The sequence below is a fragment of the Rhinoderma darwinii genome, assembly GCF_050947455.1.
Source record: "Rhinoderma darwinii isolate aRhiDar2 chromosome 11 unlocalized genomic scaffold, aRhiDar2.hap1 SUPER_11_unloc_3, whole genome shotgun sequence".
Lineage (NCBI taxonomy): Eukaryota > Metazoa > Chordata > Amphibia > Anura > Rhinodermatidae > Rhinoderma > Rhinoderma darwinii.
This window is the reverse complement of record NW_027461855.1, coordinates 79,068-100,932: the sequence shown is the minus strand read 5'-3', so window position 1 is coordinate 100,932 and position 21,865 is coordinate 79,068. Positions and strand designations below refer to the sequence as shown.

Here is a 21,865-nt window from a genome sequence, read left to right as displayed (position 1 = left end):
TGGCACTATGTACAGTGGGGGGTTTATGGCATTCTACAAGGGGAAGGTGGGGGTGCTATCTACAAATGGGGTGACACTGTCTATAGGAGGGGCTATATAGCACTGTCTACAGGGGGGCTGTATGGCACATTCTACAGGGGGCACTATTTATAAGGGGGGGCTGCTTGTGGCACCCGAGGGGGGGGGGGTGGCCAAGAGTTTGCTATGGGGCCCAGTCTTTCCTAGTTACGCCCCTGAGCAGACTAGTGTCTCGTCTAGTTATATAATGCAAGGGGAACAGCCTCTATAGATGATGCGCTGCAGGAAAAAACTTACAAAGTATAATGTAGAGCGCCACGGTGTGGTCACCGCGGGGAACTGTTTACTTTCATGGATGAAGTAATAGCGCCATTATGTGGTCATCGCTGGGAAAATACTGACTATATGTTACGACCTTATTACTTATGGAAGGCTGCATTGGCTATACGTCGCAATAGCGCCATCGTGTGGTCAATGCTGGGAAATGCTCACTAAATTCATTGTAATGCAGGTAGCCTGGTGATGCGCTCTGCAGCAGCGCCATCGTGGGGTCAATGCTGGGAAAAGCTCACTAAATTCAATGTAATTCAGACAGCCTTAGTCATACGCTAAGCAGCAGCGCCATCGTGTGGTCAATGCTGAGAAATCTCACTAAATTGAATGTAATACAGGCAGCCTAGTGATACACTGTGCAGCATCGTCATCTTGTGGTCAATGCTGGGAAATGCACACTATATTCAATGTAATTCATGCAGCCTTAGGGATACGCTGAGTAGCAGCGCCATCGTGTGGTCAATGCTGAGAAATGCTCACTAAATTCAATGTAGTGCAGGCAGCCTAGTGATACGCTGAGCAGCAGCGCCATCGTGTGGTTAATGCTGGGAAATGCTCACTAAATTCAATGTAATGCAGGAAGCCTAGTAATACAAGGAGCAGCAGCGCGCCATCGTGTGGTCACCGCAGGGAACTTTTTACTTTCAAATTATTCCGATATTGTATATTTTAATGAATAATATAGCAATACTGCAGGGAATTTATAGACCGAGTTTTATATGATGCAGACAGCACAAAAGATGTGCAGTAGCAACAGCGGCCTCGTGTGGTCACTGTGGCAACTGTCTTGGTAGGCCATCTGAGTACCCGGAAGAAAAATGACTGGAACAGACAAACAGGAAGTGACGTTTATGACTTCTGGGTGAAGCGAGGCAATCATTCAGGTATTTACAGTCAGAATCTTTCCTGTCCATTAATTACGTGTCAGTGTGTGACGCATGATGCGCGTAGTATAAACATAGTCAGCTTCTTTGTATGTGAGATTTTTACTAAAATGCTTATCAGGCGGATGATGAACGCAATCTGTACTATGGCCACCAGGTGGCGCTATGACATAACATTATTATATTATTACCATTTACATGTTCCAGAATCAAACCTCACACTTTTTGGAGATATAAAACAGATATGACACCCCCCTCTCCTATGTAACCGTGGTAACACCAGTGTAGCCATAAGGGTATGTTCACACGACCTATTTTCAGACGTAAGTCACAGGTGTAATTTTTAGGCTATGTTCACACAGAGTTTTTTTTCCGAGTTTTTAGACGCGGAAACCGCGCCAAAAACCTCATCAAAAACAGTTCGAAAGTGCCTCCAATTGATTTCAATGGGAGGCGGAGGCGTCTTTTTCCCGCCAGCTGTAAAACCGCCTCGCGGGAAAAAGAAGCGACATGCCCTATTTTCGGGCGTTTACGCCTCTGACCTCCCATTGACTTCAATGGGAGGCAGAGAAAGCATATTTTGCAGCGTTTTATGCCCGCGGCGTGCAGGGAGAGGAAAATCTGCCTCAAACTTCCAAACGGAATTTAGAAGCAGAAATTCTGCCTGCAAAAAACTCTTACGCCTGAAAAACCGTCTCCATTACGCCTACAAACATCTGCCCGTTGCTTGCAATAGGTTTTACGATGTTCTGTTCAGACAAGGTGTAATTTTACGCGTCGCTGTCAAAATACGGCGCGTAAAATGACGGCTCGTCAAAAGAAGTGCAGGTCACTTCTTGGGACGTTTTTGGAGCCGCTTTTCATTGACTCTATTGAAAACAGCTCCAAGAACGGTAGCAAAAACACAGCAAAAACACCGCGAAAAATACGAGTGGCTCAAAAAACGTCTGAAAATCAGGAGCTGTTTCCCCTTGAAAACAGCTCCTGATTTTCCGACGTTCTTGAAGCCGCTCGCGATTTTCGCTGCGTTTTTTACGGCCGTTTTTGGAGCTTTTTTCGCTAGAGTCAATGAAAAACGGCTCCAAAAACGTCCCAAGAAGTGACCTGCACCTCTTTTTCACGGCCTATTTTTACCACGTAAAAAAACGTGTAAAATGACACCTCGTGGGAACAGAACATCGTATAACCCATTGCAGGCAATGGGCAGATGTTTGCTGACGTATTGGAGCCGTCTTTTCAGCCGTAATTCGAGGCATAAAACGCCTCCATTACGTCTGAAAATAGGTCGTGTGCACATACCCTTACAGTGACGGTCACAGTGCCCACATGACAGCAACAGTCAAGGGCCCCCATACCAAGGACAACCACCTTTCTACCAGAACAGTGACAGCCAAAGTGCTCCCATAACATTGACTGTTGCTGTTATGTGGGCACTGTGACTGTTACTGTTATGGGAGCACTATGGCTGTCACTGTTCTGGGGAGAGTTGGTTGTCCCTGTTATGGAGGACTTTGACTGTTGCTGTTATGTGGGCACTGTAACTGTCAAAGTCCTCCATAACAGGGACAACCGACTCTCCCCCAGGAAAGTGACAGCCATAGTGCTCCCATAACAGTGACAGTCACAGTGCCCACATAACAGCAACAGTCAAAGTCCCCCATAACAGTTGATTAACAGCTGATAGCCACTGTTACATTGTTTGAATATATCAATTGCATCATCATCAGTTTTTTTGTCTCAAGTGATTACAACTGATGCAAAAACCGATTCAAAAATTTATCAGTTGCATCAGAATTTTTCACAATTTTTACTACAAAACCATCAGTTGTCGTTAGTTGTCATCCGTTTTTAACATCAGTTTTTACCACAATGGTCCACCAAAAAGGTTGTCTAGGGTCTGAAAATGCCACACACCCCCTGTAGATAATGCCACAGTGCCCTCTGTATATAATGCCACACCCCCCTGAAGATAACGCCACACAGCGCCCACTGTAGATTGTGCCACACAGCGCCCCCTGTAGATAGCACCGGATACATATAGCGCTACCCCCCTTCTCCTGTAGATAGCGCCACTCAAGCTCCCTCTAGCATATATGGACAGTGGCGTCAGGGGTTACTCCCTAAACGGAATCCCCGGCCGCAGCGTTACCAATGCTGTGGCCGGGGATTGCCTCAAGAAGGGCCCCCTGACGCCACTATCCATATATGGACAGTGACGTCAGTGTCTACTCCTTGAGTGGAATCCCCTTGCCAACTCTGGCCAGGGATTCCGCTCCAGGAGGAGATCCCTGACGTCAATGTCCATATATGGACAGTGGCGTCAGGGGGTCCTTCTTGAAGGAAACAACCCGGCCACAGCATTGGTAATAAAATTACATTACCGGGTACATATCACAATGTAATGACCATTACTCACCGTCTGCTGGAAGTTGACATGGCCATAACCAAGAGACCATCTTTTGATCATGTTCCTGCAGACACGTATAGACAGTTCAGGCCCATCTGGACTAAACTTCTGATAGATAGAGGAAGGCCATAGGATCTGCGGCGTAACTAGGAAAGACTGGGCCCCATAGCAAACTTTTGACTGTGGCCCCCCCTCCCCTGGGAGTCACACAACCCCCCCCCCCTTGTAGATAGTGCCTTTTTTACAAACCCCCCCTTTTGATAACGCCATACAGCCCCCCCTGTAGGGAACGCCATACAGCGTCGTCCCCTGTAGGGAACGCCATACAGCGTCATCCCCCATGTAGGGAACGTCATACAGCGTCGTCCCCCCTGTAGGGAACGCCATACAGCGTCATCCCCCCTGTAGGGAACGCCATACAGCCCCCCCCCCTGTAGGGAACACCATACAGCGTCCCCCCTCCCAAAAAAATGCGACCTACAGTGTGTCCTAATAAAAGACATGTATCCCCTATCCACAGGATAGGGGAGACATGTGTGATCGCTGGCAGCGATAGGGAGAACGGGGGACTGAAAGTCCCCCAAGTTCTCCATGACTAACCTCTGACTTCCGGCATCTGCACAGCTCACTAAAAATGAAAGGAGCGCTGGTCACGCATGCGCACAAGCACGACCGGCGCTCCATTCATTTCTACAGAGCTGCCGACACAGACGCCGGAAGTCCGAGGTTAGTCATGGAGAACTTCAGGGGACTTTCAGTCCCCCGTTCTCCCTATCGCTGCCAGCGATCACACATGTATCCCCTGTCCTGTGGATATCCTGTGGAGAGGGGATACATGTCCTGTGGAGAGGGGATTCATGTCTTTTGTTTAATGGCAGAGCAGGGAGATACCTCCCTGCTCTGCCGTACTGTTCAGTGGCGTCGCGCTATAGCAGCCATAGCGGCTGCTAGCGGAGCCTCCGGCCATGGTGGAGGCCCGTGCCGGCGGGCGACACGGGCCCCCTCATGCCGCGGGCCACGTAGCAGCCGCTACTGCTGCTACGGCGGTAGTTACGCCACTGCATAGGATATTGGCTGTTACTGTGCGGATCTCCACTGAAGAAGTAACGGAATATTCTCATCACACAAAGTCTATCGTTGGGTTATGCCATCATTTTGCGATCGGTAGAAGTTTTACTGCCATATGAACCCTCGCTCTCGATCATTGCCCTCTTGCGGCTTTAACAGTCTCTACTCTTCTGGGAAGGCTTGCCACAAGATTTTGGAGTGTGACCTCACAGATGCTTTTTTTGGCTGAATGGGCACAAATTCCCACAGACAAGCACTGATATTGGATGAGTAGGTTTTGCTTGCAACCCGTGTTATAATTCATCCCAAAGGTGTTGGATGGTCCTTTGTGCAGGCCACTCGAGTCCCTACACAACAAACTCATCAAACCATGTCTTTATGGACCTTGCTTACAGGGGCGCAGTCATGCTGGGACAGGAAAGGTCCTTCCCCAGTAGACACTATGTATTACTGTAGGTAACATTCAGAGGCCCAGATTCACCCATCAGACTAGCAGATAACAAGACGTGATTCATCACTCTAGAGAACGACGTGCTTTACACCTCTCCAGCTGACTCCTGGCATTGTGCAGGGGGATCTAAGGAAATCCATTTCATGAAGCTCCTGACACACAGTTCTTGTTCTGTGCCACGTTTAAAGCCACTGAGCTCTTCAGTACGACCCATACTACTAGCAATGTTTCTCTGGAGAGTGCATGGCTGTGGGCTTGATTTATGCACCTGTTTGCAATGCGTGAAGCTGAAACAGCTCAATGCGTGAAGCTCAATAATTAGGGGGGGTGTTCACGTACTTTTATCCATATAGTATTGTCTCTCACCTCCCACATGCTGTATTTTCTCCTTACTGCCAAGAGACACAGAACTAAAAATTAAAGAAGAGCTCCAGTGGAAGCACAACTTTCCATGTCTGCACCCCCACCTGACTGTATATATCACTCTACACTTCTTTTATGTATACTGTACTTACTTTTTGAACTCCTGCCTTGTCCGTGCTTTAAAAGAAGCCTCCGTCTTGATTCTTAGATTTCCCCAGCTTTCTCTTCCTCTCTGCTTTGCTATCAATCACATGACCAGCTAAAGACCATATAATTTCTTTATGCTGGGGGACACTGTGATTATTATTCTCTCTATATTCTTCTAAATAAGCTGAGAAACCATAAGTATACAGACAGGGAGGCTGCACTATATTCTTCTACACCTGTGTGACAGGAACCTGTCTAAGTATCAGTGGCAGTTGATGATAGAAGTTTCTGTTTCCCCCTGTGTATAACTAGTGCGGTACAGGAACTGCTGAAGCCTGTGATGGGTGACACATAGATCTCCGGAGACCCAAGTAGAGAAAGTAGTCACCGAGCCGGATTCACACTGCTGCTAAGCAACCGTCCCGGTCTGATATATAGAGATAAATAACAGGTGAGAGACCGACACATGGAATACCAGAATGCAGCACATGGGAGAGGTTAGTTTTGGCCGGAGTGTCCCTTTAACATTTCATAATTATATCATCTAGTTATCATCTCTTTATTTGTAGATCTCATTCGGAACCATCTACACGTCATTGTTCTTTGTGATGGATAAGGGACACATAACGGAGAAGATACTGAACGTCACCCTGGAGATAATCTACCTTCTTACCGGAGAGGTAAAATAATCCGGGACTCATGTATATGTCCTTTCTCTTATCTTTTTATCCTACGGACAATATTATAGAAAAAGCAAAAGATCACGTCATCATAATTGATTTGTAAATATAAATGCTGTAACAAATCTTCTCTGGTGCATAGATATTTATTTTAATACAATGATAGCGCCCCCTAGCATTTTGACTGCCCCCCTAATGCTGCTTCCACCTTCCTAAACAGTCCGCGGTGGACACGCATTACAAAAGTTATGATTTTTGGAATGGTGGGAGGTAAAAACGAAAATAGGCTGTTCATTAAGGGGTTAATAACCTATCATTCACCTGTTCTATACCTGGACTGAGTTACCTGGTGGTGGTTGCATTCAGTTATCCTTTGGATGCATTACTATGGACTGATCTGTGGGCTACAACATAAGGTGTCTTAGCCTGGGGACTGTGTTGCTCCCTCTGCAGGCGGGGTGTTGCGGTGGCACTGGTTGCCATGTGGTGCGCCACCTAATAGATTAGGGACCCACTTAAAAGAAGTTGCCATGAGGAGGCAGGTGGGCTTATACGATCAAAATGTTTACTAAGAACTTCCTGTTCATTTTGATTCTCTTGTATGTTCCATCTCGATATCCAGGATTGTCCAGTAGTGAAGAAGACATCTGGTGACTCTCTATCCCCCAACAGATGTCCCTACATGTCTGGAGGATGGACCAGTACCATCACGGAGCCTTCACTGATACCTAAGAGAAATGAGAGCTACGTAATGGGAAGAGCAGAGTTCACAGCAGCACTGAATCTGCACGCTCATCTCCTGAAATACTCTGTGCTGCTGTGAACTCTGCTCTTACCATTACGTAGCTCAGTCTGTTACCTCTCCTCCACTCCTGTCCTCAATAACACCTTCACATGATTGGCAAGTCACCACCCCGCACAAGATCCACACGCTCATCTCCTGAAATACTCTGTGCTGCTGTGAACTCTGCTCTTACCATTACGTGGTGACTTGCCAATCATGTGAAGGAGTTATTGAGGACAGGAGTGGAGGAGAGGTAACAGACTGAGAGCTATGTAATGGTAAGAACAGAGTTCTCAGCAGCACAGAATCTGCACGCTCATCTCCTGAAATACTCTGTGCTGCCTTAAACTCTGTGGACAGGTCAGGATCCTGTTTCTTTTAAATGTTGCACTGTAGCGCAGCCTTATATAGTGGATCGAGCGGGTTCCCCAGCAGCATTTAAAAGAAACACGATCCTGACCTGTCCACAGAGTTTAAGGCAGCACAGAGTATTTCAGGAGATGAGCACGGGCAGCCGGTCGTTTTTCCGAGCCGTGCTCCCATTATAAAGTATAGGAGCACGGCCCGTAAAATAAAAAAATGGAACATGTTCTATCTTTTTAACGGCACGGGCACCTTCCCGTGAGAAAACGGGAAGGTACCCGTGGCTAACAGAAATCTATTGGCCCGCTATTTCGGGTCGTAATTACGACCCGTAATAACGGGTGTTTTTACGGTCGTGTGCATGAGGCCCCGTAATGACGGGTGACTACATGTGTGCACCCGTCATTACGGCAGCGTTGCTAAGCGACGTCAGTAAATAGTCACTGTCCAGGGTGCTGAAAGAGTTAACTGATCGGCAGTAACTGTTTCAGCGCCCTGGACAGTGACGACCGATCACAATATAGAGTAACCTGTCAAAAAAAAAAGACGTTCATACTTACCGAGAACTTTCTGCTTCCTCCAGTCCGGTCTCCTGGCCGTTGCCTTAGTGACGCGTCCCTCTCGACATCCGGCCCGACATTCCTGGGTGACGTTACAGCCCATGTGACCGTTGCAGCCAATCACAGGCTGCAGAGGCCTCTGCAGCCAATCACAGGCTGCCGCGTCAGAAAAGAAGGTCGGACTGGAGGAAGAAGAGGGACTCGTCACCAAGACAACGACCGGGTACGTATGAAATGTTTTTTATTTTATTTTTAATCAGCAGCCTCTTTTCTCTATCAGTGATTGATAGAGACAAGTGGCTGCCGATTTGTATATTATTTTTGACCGGGTTCGGTCAAAACGGGTTCGGCCGAACCCGGTGAAGTTCGGATTCGCTGTCCCGGTTCGCTCATCTCTACCTGTCAATATTGTTTCGGACAGAGGGGTACAATTTGTTTCATTGTTTTGGAGAGCCTTCTGTAAGAAGTTGGAGATTGATCTGTCCTTCTCCTCGGCCTTCCATCCTGAAACTAATGGCCAAACTGAGAGGACTAATCAGTCTCTAGAACAATATTTAAGGTGTTTTATCTCTGACTGTCAATATGATTGGGTTTCATTCATTCCCCTCGCTGAATTTTCCCTTAATAACCGGGTCAGTAACTCGTCAGGGAACTCCCCCATTTTCTGTAATTTTGGGTTTAATCCACGGTTCTCCTCCCTTTCACCTGGTGGTTCCAACAATCCCGAGGTAGAGGTCGTTCATCGGGAACTGTGCACAGTCTGGGCCCAGGTTCAGAAGAACCTAGAGGCGTCCCAGGGCATACAAAAGACTCAGGCAGATAGAAGACGTTCTGCTAACCCTTTGTTTGTGGTTGGGGATCTGGTGTGGCTGTCTTCAAAAAATGTGCGCCTTAAAGTTCCGTCCCAAAAATTTTCTCCCCGGTATATAGGGCCGTACAAGGTCATTGAGGTCCTTAACCCTGTCTCCTTCCGGCTGGAGTTACCCCCGTCTTTTCAAATACACAACGTGTTTTATGCCTCCCTCCTGAAACGCTGCTCCCCGTCCTTGGTTACCTCGAGGAAACCTCCGGTCCCTGTTCTCACCCCTGAAGGGGTAGAATTCGAGGTGGCCAAGATTGTGGATAGCAGGATGGTCCAAGGCTCCCTCCAGTACCTGGTCTATTGGAGAGCATACAGGCCTGAGGAGAGGACTTGGGTACCCGCCCGGGATGTTCACGCTGGGGTATTGCTCAGGAGGCTCCATCTTCGGTTCCCCAATAAGCCAGGTCCACCTAGGAAGGGTCCAGTGGCCCCTCATAAAAGGGGGGGTACTGTAAAGGATCTGCCAGACACCGCTTCTGTGTCGACGCCCGTGGTTAATCAGTCTGCTCCTGCTCCTAGGTCTGATAGAGTGACTCGATCTGTTACCACTCAGGCTGGTAGGCTGAGGAGTGGGAGAACCTATCACAGCCTGGCCAGACAGTTCTAGCTCCCGCCCTCGGTCTATTTACACCTTCATTTCCTGCTTGTCTTTGCCTGTGATTCTCTCTGGTTTCCTGGCTCTACTGTTCCTGCTATAACTATTCACCTCTGCTTCATATGACCCTGGCTTGACTGACCATTCTCCTGCTCTGCGTTTGGTACCTCGTACACTCCTGGTTTGACTCGTCTCGTTCACTACTCTTGTTGCTCACGGTGTTGCCGTGGGCAACTGCCCCATTTCCCTTAGCTTCTGTGTACCCTTGTCTGTTTGTCTGTTGTGCACATATTGAGCGTAGGGACCGTCGCCCAGTTGTACCCCGTCGCCTAGGACGGACCGTGCAAGTAGGCAGGGACTGAGTGGCGGGTAGATTAGGGCTCACCTGTCTTCTCCCTACCCCGACATTACAATAGGATTGTATAGAAAAAAACCTAGTTTGTTATTAGCACCATTTTGGGTACTTTTTGATCACTTTTTATTACATTTTTTTAAGGATTTAAGGTACCCAAAAACCAGCAATTCTGGTGTTTTGTTTTTTTCTCGTTCTTTTTTAAATATGGCATTTACCCTGCAGGTTAAATAACGTTATTTTAGATCAGACTTATACGGACAAGTCCATCAATTATGTTGATTTTATTTTTTTTATATCACTTTAGAGGATGAGGGTCTTTTTTTTTTTTTGGTGTATTACTAAAAACTTTAAGGGTATGTTCCCACACACCGGATACGCTGCAGATTTTCTGAAACAGAAAATCTGCAGCAGAATCTCAATAAAAACGCTGGTCAATGTGTGACAGAAATCCCCACCAAATAACGTGTTTCTTCGGCTCATTTTGCTGCGGTAATGCTGTGTTTTACCTGCGGATTTCGTTTTAAACATTGGTTATAGCAAAGTATATGTGCACCTGCGTGTTTCCGCAAACGCTGTAAAAACCGCAACAACATAAATCTGTTGCAGAATTTCTGCTCCCTATTGAAGTCTATGGGCCAAACACGCAGGATCTCTGCACAACACGCAGCATGAGAAACGCACCGCAGAACACTTTCGCGTGACTTTTCTGCGGTTTTGTTTTCCGCAGCGCGGGCATGAGATTCTCTTATTCACTTTGCTGCTACTGTGAATGCTGTGGAATATCCGCACAGAGTTCAGTTGTGGAAATTCCGCAGCATTTACGCTACGCGAGAACCCGGCCTTACTCCCTTTTTTTTTTGTAAACATTTTTTCCATCCCCCTAAGGACTTCCGTATTGCTGTGTATTGTGCTATTTACAGCCTCCTATTAAAGGGCTTAATAGGAGCACAAAGATGGCAGACCTGGGGTCCTTTTTATTAGGCCCCCAGACTGCCATGACAACCATCAACACCACGTAAGTGAGCCCGCTCCATGCTCCTCTCCTCGCGCCATAAGGTACAGTTACGTCCTGGTGCTACAAGAGGCTTAAAGCACCGGCCTCACCTACAGCAACTTCTGTATAATATACGAGCCCGTACACCAAATGCTCGGCTTTCCGAGAAAAGCCGATCAGAAACTAAGCGGCTGAGCGCTCACCTGAGCACTTCTCCTGCTTCGTTTTAGCGATCTGTGGGGGTCTCCGTGCTCGGACACCCAGTCATCAAAACTTCAGACATCTCACTATGACACGCCAGAAGTTTTTTTGAAAGTTCAATTACCATTTTACCTGCAGAAATTTGCCTTTTTTTAAAAATAAAAATAAAAAACCCTGTGTTTTTGACCACCTAGCCCGTGTTTATTTTTTTACCGTTTATATAATCAAATGATATTGTGATCATTGTTACCAAAGTTTCCACACACCGTGACATTCCCAACCAGCTCTGCATTGTTAGACATTACCAGATTTTAACTGAGCATCACATTTTGTTTGGTTCTCCACAATTTGCCACAAACATGTTATTCCCTTTGCAGTTGGAGCAGAACGGTTCCTATTCTCCCATTATCACTGCAGTGCCAGCCTGGGCAGCCCACTCTATCTGTTTCTATATCTGACCATCCGTCTCCTGAGTGACGTGGGGGGGGGGGTCTAGATTACACCCAAAAATAATAATGTCTGTGTTCCTTTGTAATTCCACCCACAAGGTTTCCACCTCCTGACAATCTTCCTCCAGTATTGCTTCTTTTACACTTCCCTTCGTATGACGTTTAACATGCAGACATACTCCCCCACCTTTCCTATTTGTCCTGTCTTTCCGAACGAGTGTAAAACACTGAAGATTGACAGCCCAATTGTGTGAAGGGCCCGGCTATGTTTCTGCGAAGCCACCTATATCGATATGTTCCTCCAGTACCAAGGCCTCAAGCGCCCCCAGTTTTGCTTCCTAGACTTCTGCCATTTGTGAACATACACTATAGGTTGCCGTCCAATTTTTCATGTTCAGTTTCAGGAATGTGATTGACATTTTTAGGCACATGTGTCTTCAATGTTGGTTTGTAACGCACGGATCTCATTATCCTGTGACCTAATACTTCACCCACCAATATAGTCTGACGCCTCTTGATGGCTGAATCCCCTAGAACCACTTCTTATCTTGCCCTAACTTCATTACCATCCCCCCGGCTACCAGCTGGGCTGTCGGGGAGAGCAGTATCCAGTAGGGCTGCCATTTCTGAGACCGACACCCTCGGATCATCGCCCAACTGGTAAATTTTTCTTGGAATCACATAGACAGGAGTGATCTTCCTTTTCTCTGAATCATTTCTACTCCCCCTAACTACATTAACCCAGCTACTCGTCTGGTCCTCCTGACCCATTTCTCCACATCTACCCCACTAACTGCTTGCTACGTGAGCACATGAATGACTATTGCCGTGGAGCAGCCAGGATGTCAGTCTAGTGTTTATCACCTATCTCCGTAAAGAAAACAAATGGATATATCCTAGTATTCTATTCTAATATTGTTGTAATGTAAACTTATATGTTTACAGATATTTATTTTCTTAGCAGATGAATGCCAGAACACGTCAAATGGGCATCTTGTTTTATCTCCGAAATTTGAAATGGACGCTAACTCCATAGAGGATTACATCCAGGACTCACCTGGAGAGAACTCCATTACCCCAATCCCAGTCCTTCGTATATCAGATCTATGCCACATGAAACTTTCCTGTGATAAGTCCAATATTGTTCGACACAATCCAAGTCAACATCGCAAAACTTTTTCCTGCCCTGAATGTGGGAAATGCTTTATACAGAATGCAATCCTTACTAGGCACCTGAGAATGCACACGGGGGAGAAACCATTTGTCTGTTTTGAGTGTGGGAAACGATTCACCCGGAATCAAAATCTCCTTTCCCATCAGAGACTCCACAGGCGAATTAAGCCGTTTCCTTGTGCCGAGTGCGGAGAACGATTTAATCTTGACTCGGACTTGAAGATACATCAAAGGACTCACCGAGGCGAGCAGTGTTACATGTGCGTTGACTGCGGCAAACCTTTTATTGAGAAGTATGAACTTATTAACCACCAAGCAATTCATTTAGATGAAAAGATGTTTTCATGTTCTGAATGTGGCAGATGTTTCTCTCGTAAAACATTTCTCGTTACTCATCAGCGAACCCACTGGAGAGAAACCATTCCCGTGTTCTGAGTGCGGATAAATCTGATCTGCTGAAACATCAGAGAGTCCACACCGGGGAGAGACCTTTTCCATGTTCCGAGTGCGGGAAGTCCTTTGGACAGAAGTCCGATCTTGTTAAACATCAGAGAATTCACACGGGAGAGAGACCTTTTCTATGTTCGGATTGTGGGAAATGTTTCACACAGAAGTCACATCTTCTTAAACACCAGAGGGTTCATAGACCAAATCCCAATTTGTGACCCAGACTGTGATCATTGCAAGTACTTGCACTAGTCGTAAACTTGTTGTGAACTTTTCAGAAGAATTTGGATGTCAAAACATTTAGACTTTTAAAAATTGTTATTCTTTCTTTTTAAGGAAATGTCAGATTTGGGGAAGGCTCAACAGTCATGGAGTATTTAAAGTTCCCATTAATTCCCACTTATTGGTGATCCCATGGGTGACCTTTACTTTCTGGTAACCACACACTTTGGGGACAAGTAGGCAAGCATTTCCTCAGCTGATGACACAGAGATCAAATGACCCTTCCATGGTGGTCCATCAGAAAAATAGTGGTCCCGTCCCGATGACCCTATGAGGTGGGGAGATGTTTTGTCTCTGGTGTCCCAATAACCTGTATTATGTGTAACTGAAACTCAAGCTTAAAGACTTGTAAGTACATATATTTGAATCCTAGTTATGCCTCCCTGCTTTCATATATGGGGGGGGGGGGGGGACAGAGATAGACGTTGGGATGTGTGCTCTACATAAATGTTCAAGATGACACTTTTTCAGATGCCTTTATAACTATGTAGTGCCTATGACAGACGTGTGGCTATTGTCAAACATATTAAGAATGAAAAAACGGATATATATATTTAAAATAAAATACAAGAACCCCCCCAAAAAAAGATATTGATGAATATATGTATAACAAAATACACACAAAAAGGGCAGACCTGTAGGTTCTTTTTTGCCATCGAATTCTGTTTCTAAGCCGGCCACAATGTCTGCAAACAGAGCTGAACTCCTTGACCAGCCGGTATGTATTGATGACTCTTGATTAGGTTACCAAGAAGCGTGGTATCCTGGGATTCCGGCACTGTGGAGACAATTGGGACCTGTCTCACTCCATCTGGGACACTGTGTTTCTAAGAATTGCCAAAGCGGAAAAAAAGGTATAAATAAAAAAGTTATAGCTCTTTGAATGTGACTATAGAAAAACGAAAAAAATAGCTTGGTCATTAGGGCCTAAAATGGGCTGGTCACTAAGGGGTTAAGCAGCCACTGGACCTGGAATACAGTAGCTGCTCAGCAGTGCGACTCCATTACTGTCTACAGTAAACCAACACCCCAAGTAGCTGCCGAGAAGTTAAGGTCTGTTCTCATCTGCGTCTATGGCAGTTTCCGTCAGATTTGACGGGAAAAACAATGCTATATGTTGCACCACGCTCTGGCCCGATTCACCACATTGTAAGATAATGTCCTGGCTTTCAGTGGCGTGTATGCGGCTTGTGTTCTATGTGTGCAGTCCTGGCCAAAAGTTTTGAAACAAATTTTGGTTTTCACAGTTTGCTTCTTCAGTTTTCATAGTGCTATTTGCATTAACTCTAGATTGATATGAAGAGTGATCAGATGAATTGCAATTAATAGTATAGTCATTCCTTGCCATGAAAATTATCTTAATCACAAAAAAAACATTTCCACCTCATTTCAGCCCTGCCATAAAATGACCTCCTACCATCATTTCACGTTCGCTCAGGAGAAAGTGTTAATGAGGACAAGGCAGCTGATAGAATTATAAGAGTGGACTGGTTGCTTTAAAATGGAAAGGTGCTTGAAATCAGTCTTCTTCTGTTAGCCATGGTTACCTCCATGGAAACGCGTACAGTCATCATTGCTTTGCATCAAAAGGGCTTTACAGGTAAGGACATTGCTGCGTGTAAGATTGCCCCTAAATCAACCATTTATCGGATCAAGAAGAACTTCAAGGAGAGAGGTTCGATTGCTGTGAAGAAGGCTTAAGGGCACTCAAGAAAGTCCAGCAAGTGCCAGGACCGTCTCCTAAAGAGGATTCAGCTATGGGATCAGTTTTAACAGCAGTGCAGAGCTTGCTCAGGAATGGCAGCAGGCAGGCGTCAGTGCATCTGCACGCACAGGCAGGTGAAGGATTTTGGAGATTGGCCTGGTGTCAAGAAGGGCAGCAAAGAAGCCACTTATATGGGAAGTTGTCCGTGGTCAATAGAAGTGAATAGGTCTGTAATTGCGGACCGTAATTACTGTCCGCAAGTACGGATGATTTTTACGGTTGTGTGCATGGGGCCTAAACGATCGATAAACACTAAAGCAGCAAACTTTGGGAAAACCAAAATTTGTGTCAGTCTCGAAACTGTGTCATTTATAGCGACCCGGCTCCAACAAGTGTTACAGGAAGTTGGTTTAGAAGTTTTCCATTAATGAATTACTCGGCTTCTCTAGATGTTACTGACACCATTTTCTTGGATAATATTTGTGAAATATCTTTAGTAAGAATAGGAAATATAAACGACTGTACAGTGTGTGAAGAAGAACAATTAATAAGTGATGGGGGAGGGGAACTATAGGCACTTTATATGAGCTTTACTGCTTGGAGTTGTGCCTAAAATTATTATCTTGCCTCCTGTTTTTTGGCTTTCTTTCCATGTCAAAATAATAAAAATGTTCTTGTTTGATAATCGCTGCGTCAAAGTTGTCTTTAAAAAGAAAAATAATATCACATCTTTGTAATTTAATGGTCTCATTTATTTTTCTACTTGATTTATATTGACTCCTGCACCCTATAAAGAAGCAGTTAAGTGCTGAGTTCAGTAACACTACAGTGCCAGCCCATGCACCTAGGTTTGAAGCTTGCTGCGTGCCGCTTGTGTTGTAGATGGCATTCTCCTTACTTAGGCCTCATGCACACGACCGTATTTTTTCCCACCCGTAAATACTGGCGTAAATACGGGTCCGGTGTCACACGTATTCGACCCGTTTTGCACCAGTATTTACGAACCCGTGCCCGTAAATATGGGTCCGGTGTCACCCGTATTCCACCCGTATTTACGGGCAAGTTTTTGGCGGCAAAATAGCACTGCACTAATCGGCAGCCCCTTCTCTCTATCAGTGCAGGATAGAGAGAAGGGACAGCCCTTTCTGTAATAAAAGTTAAAGAAATTCATACTTACCCGGCCGTTGTCTTGGTGACGCGTCCCTCTCTTCACATCCAGCCCGACATCCCTGGATGACGCGGCAGTCCATGTGACCGCTGCAGCCTGTGATTGACCTGTGATTGGCTGCAGCGGTCACATGGCCTGAAACGTCATCCAGGACGTCGGGCCGGATGTCGAGAGGGACGCGTCACCAAGGCAACGGGCGGGAGACCAGACTGGAGGAAGCAGGAAGTTCTCGGTAAGTATGAACGTCTTTTATTTTTATTTTTTACAGGTTTATGCTGATCGGTAGTCACTGTCCAGGGTGCTGAAAGAGTTACTGCCGATCAGTTAACTCTTTCAGCTCCCTGGACAGTGACTATTTACTGACGTCGCCTAGCAACGCTGCCGTAATGACGGGTGCACACATGTAGCCACCCGTCATTACAGGGGGGCTCCATAGACTTCTATGGACTGTCCGTGCCGTTATTACGGCCTGAAATAGGACATGTTCTATCTTTTTCAACGGCACGGGCACCTTCCCGTGAGAAAACGGGAAGGCACCCGTCGCCAATAGAAGTCTATGAGCCCGTTATTACGGGTCGTAATTACGACCCGTAATAACGGGAGTTTTTACGGTCGTGTGCATGAGGCCTTATACAAGTTTTCTGGGGATAGAACCTGCATGTTCCTGACTCTTCTGTTAGCAGAGAACTTTACCAGTGCGCTACCTCTACTGTCGAGAGCCAGCTGCAAATTATTCCAAAGATGACATGTTCTTATTCCTGCTGAAAGTAATGTTTACATTTGGTCTTATGGGGACAATAAGAAAGCCCAAATATCAACCTGAGCTGGTGGCATGGTGCATGATCAGTGTCTAGCCAGTGAGTGTCTTCTGTGTGGTCTCTGGTTCAAATCCTGATGTGTGGTCTTGTCCAAAAGATACCTTGCTGGGTGGTGTTTATAGTGGTGTGGAGGCAGCACAGTGAGTATGTTGCTGCATAAGAAAGTCACTTACATGAATAATGTTACTTATACAGCTGTATTTATATAGAAGATTATAACAATATACAAATCACTCAAACAGGTATCATACTCCATGGGTGGCACTTTGGTCAATGTGGGGATTAGAACCCTCGTTGACACAAGCGATCCCTGCACTTAGCTCAGATCACGCAAGCTGCGCTGCAGCTTCTCAAAAACACGTCTGTTCACTTCTTAAAAAACAGGGGTAATCGGACTTTCAACATTTCAAACTTTAGATCACATAGGGTGCATGATAGCATGGTGGCTTTGGGATTAAGTGCCTAGACCAGTTATGGAGTTAGCCCATGTGCCAGGGTTCATATCTTGTTGCATGGAGCTTGTGTGGTAGGTGGCATTCTCCTTACTTATACACGCTTGCTGCCTGTGCTTAACGGTGACAATGTTTTTCCAACAATTTTGTCAAGCAGCTTACGCTCAACAGGCAAAGAATTTCTCCTTTAAAAGAATCCCTCGGCTTGTGAACCTAAACTGGTGAAAAGCTGGTGAAAAGCTGGAGACACAAAAAGGAGATCCTGGGGATAGAACCCATATGTGCCTGATTCCTCTAATTTATCAGCAGAGAACTTTACCAGCACGCTACATCTGCTGTCAGGAGCTGTCTGCAAATTCTTCCAAAGATGACATGTTCTTATTCCTGCTCGAAGTAAAAAATTTACATTTGGTTTTATGGGAGACAATGAAAAAGCCCAGAGATCAACCTGAGCTAGTGGTGGTATGGTGTTTAAGCAGTGTCTAAGCAGAGATTGTCTTCTATGCAGGCCCTGGTTCAATTTCTGATGTGTGGCCTAATCCAAAAAATATACTTTGCTGGATGGTGTTTATAGTGGTGTGGAGGCAGTGCAATAAATATGTTGCTGCATAAGAAAGTTACTTATATGATGAAAGTTACTTGTGCAGCTGTTTCTTTTTCTAGCTGTATTCATATAGTAGATTATTGCAGATTTCAGCAATATACTCATCACTCAAACAGGCATCATAATCCATAGGTGACACTTTGGGGAAGGTGACCAGGAGAACAACATGGGGATTAGAACCCATGTTGTATAGAAGTGATCCCTGCGCTTAATTCAGACCACGCCAGCTGCACCGCAGCTACATAAAGTCAATTTATCACCTCTTTAAAAATAGGGGTAATCGGATTTTCAACAAAAGAACCATTAGATCACATTGGGGTACAACAGCACAGCAGCTTTAAGTGCTTTCAAGACTGGAGACACAAGGAGTAGAACCAGGGGATAGAACTTGTATGTTCCTAATTTATCAGCAGAGAACTTTACCTGTGCGCTACCTCTGCTGCCAAGAGACAGCTCCAAAGATGACATGTTCTTATTCCTGCTGGAAGTGACAATTACATTTGGTTTTAAGGAGACAATAAGAAAGCACAGAGATCACCCTGAGCTGGTGGTCTGGTGCGTAAGCAGTTTCTAAACAGCAAATGTCTTCTATGCAGACCCTGGTTCAAATCCTGATGTGTGGTCTTGTCCAAAAAAAGGTAAGTTGCTTAGTGGTGTGGGGGCAGTGCAACAAGTTTTTTTTGTAGCATAAGAAAGTTACTTATACAGCTGTCTTCTTTTTTCTAGACAGCTGTATTTATAGAGTAGATTATTGCCGATTTCAGCAATATACTCATCACTCAAACAGGTATCATAATTCATCACTCCACATGTGGTACTTTGGGAAAGGGGGGAGCTGCCCAATGTCACCAGGAGACAACGTGGGGATTAGAACCTATGCTGTACAGAAGTGATCCCTGCACTCAACTCAGATCACCGCAGCTGCACCGGAACACATGTATCACCCCTTTAAAAAACGGGTAATCATGCAAGAAAAACTCTACATCTCATTAGTGCTTTTAAGGCTGAGGACACAAGGTGGAGATCCTGGGGATAGAATCCATATGTGCCTGATTCCTCTAATTTATCAGCAGAAAACTTTACCAGTGCGCTACCTCTGATATCAAGAGACAGTTCCAAAGATGACATGTTCTTATTCCTGCTGGAAGTGACAATTACATTTGGTCTTATGGGGACAATAAGAAAGCACAGCAATCAACCTGAGCTGGTGGTCTGGTACTTAAGTAGTGTCTAACCAGTGAGTGTTTTATGTGCAGGCCCTGGTTCAAATCCTGATGTGTGTGTGTGACCTTGTTAGAAAGAATACCGTGGAGTTGGTATAATGAGAAGGTTCCTGCATTAGGAAGTTACTTACTTCTACAGTATATTATTGCAGATTTCAGCTATATACTCATCACTCAAACAAGTGTCACAATTCTTTACCCTGTCACCTCATAAAAAGCGAGGTAATGGGGCAGATCTTGGCTCCTGAGTGGGGTGGCTGCCCAATCACCTTAATCCTGTGTACTTGCAGCTCAAAGCAGCCCTTAACATCTAAAACCTGCCTTAAAAGAGTCTGAAAGTAGGCAGTTGGATGAGTCAGTTTAGAGTGTGCTTATCCTGAGGCGGAATTACACTTTCATGAAGAGAAACTTTAGACCACATTGGGGCATGACAGCACAGTGGCTTGGGGCTTAAGTGCTTTCAAGGCTGGATATACAAGGAGGAGATTCTGGGGATAGAACCCACATGTTCCCGACTCCTCTAATTTATCAGCAAATAACTTTACCAGTGCGCTACCTCTGCTGCTGAGAGCTGGCTGCAAATTCTTCCAATGATGACATGTTCTTATTCCTGCTGGAAGTGACAATTACATTTGGTCTTATGGGGACAATAAGAAAGTTCAGAGATCAATCAGAGCTGGTGGCATGGTGCATGAGCAGTGTCTAACCAGTGAGTGTCTTCTGTGTGATCTCTGGTTCAAGTCCTGGGGTGTGTGGCCTTGTCCAAAAAGATGCCTTACTGGTTGGTGTTTATAGTGGTCTGGATGCAGCACAACATGATTGTCAGTGCTTAAGAAAGTTACTTATATGAAGAATGTTACCGACACAACAGTCTCTTTTTCTAGACGGCTGTACTTAGCGAAAATTTTCAACAATCTACTCATCACTCAAACCAGTATCATAACCCTTACTCCATAGGCAGCACCTTGGGAAGGGGGAAGCACCCCAAGGCCACCAGGACGACAACATGGGGATTAGAACCCACATTGTTTAGCAGTGATCCCTGCACTCAACTCAGATCACACAAGCTGTGAGCCAGCTGGACTGCAGATACACAATACCACATTTATCAACTCTTTAAAAATCATGGGTAATCAGACTTTCAACAAGAGAAACTCTACATCTCATTAGCGCTTTTAAGGCTGGAGACACAAGGCAGAGATCCTGGGGATAGAACACATACACTCCTGACTCCTCTAATTCATTGGCAGGGAACTTTACCAGTGCGCTTCCTCTGCTGTCAAGAGCCAGTCACATATTCTTCCAAAGGTGACGTTCTTATTCCTGCTGGATGTGATGATTACATTTGGTCTAATGGGAACAATAAGAAGCTCTAGAGAATAACCTGAGCTGGTGGGGTGGTACTTAAACAGTGAGAGTCTTCTATGCAGATTCCTGGTTCAATTCCTGATGTGTAGCCTTGTCTGAAAGGATACCTTACTGTGTGGAGGCAGAATAATGAGTAGGTTACTGCATAAGAAAGGTACTTATGCTGCTGAACCATCTTACTTTTCTACTACATTATTGCAGATTTCAGCAATATCCTCATCACTGAAACAAGTGTCACATTTCATGACCCCATAGATGGTGCTCTATGGGAAAGGGGGAAAGTTGAATTATGAGCACAAAAGCTGTGAGCTCGCTGCTCAGTGGCTCCACCAGAACATATTATTCATCTCATAGAAAAGCGCAGTAACCTGACATTCAACAGAACTCACTTTAGACCGAATCAGGGAACAAGTGGGCTGCGGGCTGTGGCTGGGGGGCTTAGGGTTTAAGTGCTTAGGCCAGGAACGCTGCAATGTTTGCACATGTCCCTGTCTTAGATCAGTTAGAATCTCTACTATATTCTAAGAATGTGAAATGTCAGAATACTACTAGAGATAATGATTTATTTCAACCTTTATTTCTTTCATCGCATTCCCATTGGCTCAGACGTTTACATACACCAAGTTTTGTTTTTTTTCAATTCTATTTTTATTAAAACGTTTTTTTATTACAGATAAATAGACAAACAATCGAGCACAAAGTCATTTGCTGACCCCGCAGGGCGGCTTAAAAAACACATGATATCTCAAAAGCCTGTGTAGCTAAGAAATCTTATGTACATATATTATAGACATATATTTTATATAGTACGGAGGACAAAATGTGCACGAGACCAGACCGCTTAATAAAACATAATGGAAAGAAATGGAAACAAAACAAAAAGACAGAGGGTGACCTCCAATCAAAGTGTTGTCTGTCTTGGAAGATTATTAGAAGTAGCAGGAAGGTAAATATGTAGCAGCAATAACCATAGAATTAGATTACCCAAGCCTTTAGGCCAAAGAGATATCATCATATGTCGCTATATGAGTAGGTGGGAAGGACAGCACACAGGTTATAAAACAATCAGTCTAGATAGCGAGAGAAGGAGTTTGAGAAGTCCCATCCTGTA

At 45.2% G+C, this 21,865-nt stretch overlaps 1 pseudogene; it reads left to right on the top strand.

Moving 5' to 3' along the window:
* LOC142698043 (uncharacterized) overlaps window positions 1-15,772 on the top strand; it is a 29,065-nt pseudogene extending 13,293 nt beyond the window's left edge.
* Window positions 15,773-21,865: the final 6,093 nt, after the last annotated feature.